This window comes from Etheostoma spectabile, chromosome 6 (genome assembly GCF_008692095.1).
Source record: "Etheostoma spectabile isolate EspeVRDwgs_2016 chromosome 6, UIUC_Espe_1.0, whole genome shotgun sequence".
In the NCBI taxonomy this organism is placed as follows: Eukaryota; Metazoa; Chordata; class Actinopteri; order Perciformes; family Percidae; genus Etheostoma; species Etheostoma spectabile.
In genome coordinates this window covers 20444139-20444463 of record NC_045738.1, presented here as the reverse complement: position 1 = coordinate 20444463, position 325 = coordinate 20444139, and the positions used below count along the sequence as shown (strand labels likewise).

The window sequence follows — 325 nt, the reverse complement described above, 5'->3', positions numbered from 1 at the left end:
GGTGTCCTCCCCCAGGGTTATTTCAAGCATCAAAGACTTAATTTCCTGCATTCTGATACACATTTGTGCACCAATTTATGGTGGGAATACCTGTATTTATCCTTTGAGAAGGAAATATCAAATACATAATGGAATACGCATAAAGCAGTAAGGGGGCTTACACATCAGGAACCTAAGCCTGGATCACAAAAGTTGACCCCAAAGCAACGAGGACAAAATAAAATAGGCTACTTATATTTGTCTTAAATGTGCGGTCAGAGGAGGATACCGGTGTTAGTGTAGGCAGAGCACTTGGGCCCGGTCGCTACACACACACACACACACA

At 43.1% G+C, this 325-nt stretch overlaps 1 protein-coding gene and 1 long non-coding RNA gene across 3 annotated transcripts in view; one reads left to right on the top strand and one right to left on the bottom strand.

The window, feature by feature from the left end:
- bmper (BMP binding endothelial regulator) overlaps positions 1 to 325 on the bottom strand; it is a 37973-nt gene that overhangs the window by 1476 nt on the left and 36172 nt on the right. The window lies entirely within an intron of this gene.
- LOC116690501 (uncharacterized) overlaps positions 1 to 325 on the top strand; it is a 22693-nt gene that overhangs the window by 8379 nt on the left and 13989 nt on the right. The window lies entirely within an intron of this gene.